This window comes from Asparagus officinalis, chromosome 10, assembly GCF_001876935.1.
Source record: "Asparagus officinalis chromosome 10, Aspof.V1, whole genome shotgun sequence".
In the NCBI taxonomy this organism is placed as follows: domain Eukaryota; kingdom Viridiplantae; phylum Streptophyta; class Magnoliopsida; order Asparagales; family Asparagaceae; genus Asparagus; species Asparagus officinalis.
The window spans coordinates 3,437,839-3,438,819 of record NC_033803.1 but is presented as its reverse complement, the minus strand read 5'-3'; positions in this window follow the sequence as shown (position 1 = coordinate 3,438,819).

The window sequence follows — 981 nt, the reverse complement described above, 5'->3', positions numbered from 1 at the left end:
TAGGCCTCATTTGCATTGCTTTCGGCCTGGAGGCTGTAACATTGTATCTCGTAAGAATAAAAATGATTAAAAGAAATTAAATATAGTAATTTAAGCTGAAATATAATTTGCTTTAGGAATTAAGTCAATAAATAAATTCAAAAGACATCAACGGAGCGTCCCTTTATCCATTCGTATACAATATATCAAACATGTTCTATTTTCAAATTACATACGATAAATATCTGCACTAACAATGTGGCCATAGTTCTAAACCTCCTTTTAGGGGCAAAAAAGGTTAGGAAAAATTGCTTCTAGGCCTCAAATTTATATTTTCAATGTGCCCCAGTCCCTCCTACTTTTTTTAATGTTCTTTAGCTCCTTCTTTTTGAAAAAAATGTATCCAAGCCCCTCCATCACTCCTCCATCATGATTCCAGCTCATTTCAGCAGTTGATTAGACATGCCAGCTCATGATTAGACATATTAGCTGACTTAAATCCCGAATTTACCCTCCTCTTTTTCATGTCAGTGGATGTTAACTCTTTTCTGTAACATGTTAACTCTTTTTTGTAACATGTTAACTCTTTTCTGTAAAATGTTAACTTTTTTCTGTAACATGTTAAACTCTTACAGATAACATGTTAATTCTTACAGCTAACATGTTAACTCTTTACAGCTAACATGTTAACTCTAACAGCTAATATGTTAACTCTTACAGCTAACATGTTATCTGTAAGAGTTAACATGTTACAGAAAAGAGTTAACATTTTACAGAAAAGAGTTAACATGTTACAGAAAACAGTTAACATGTTACAGAAAAGAATTAATATTAATGTGCCCATGCGAAGTTCCTCGGGACGACGCCGGCGACGGAGCGGGGAAGGGGGCAAAGGGGGACCGAAGGAGGAGGAGGAAGGTGCAGCGGGGGAGGGAGACGGGGGAGGTGCAGCGGGGTAGGGAGGCAGTGAGGAGGAGGAGGGAGCTGTAGGGGGAGGGAGGC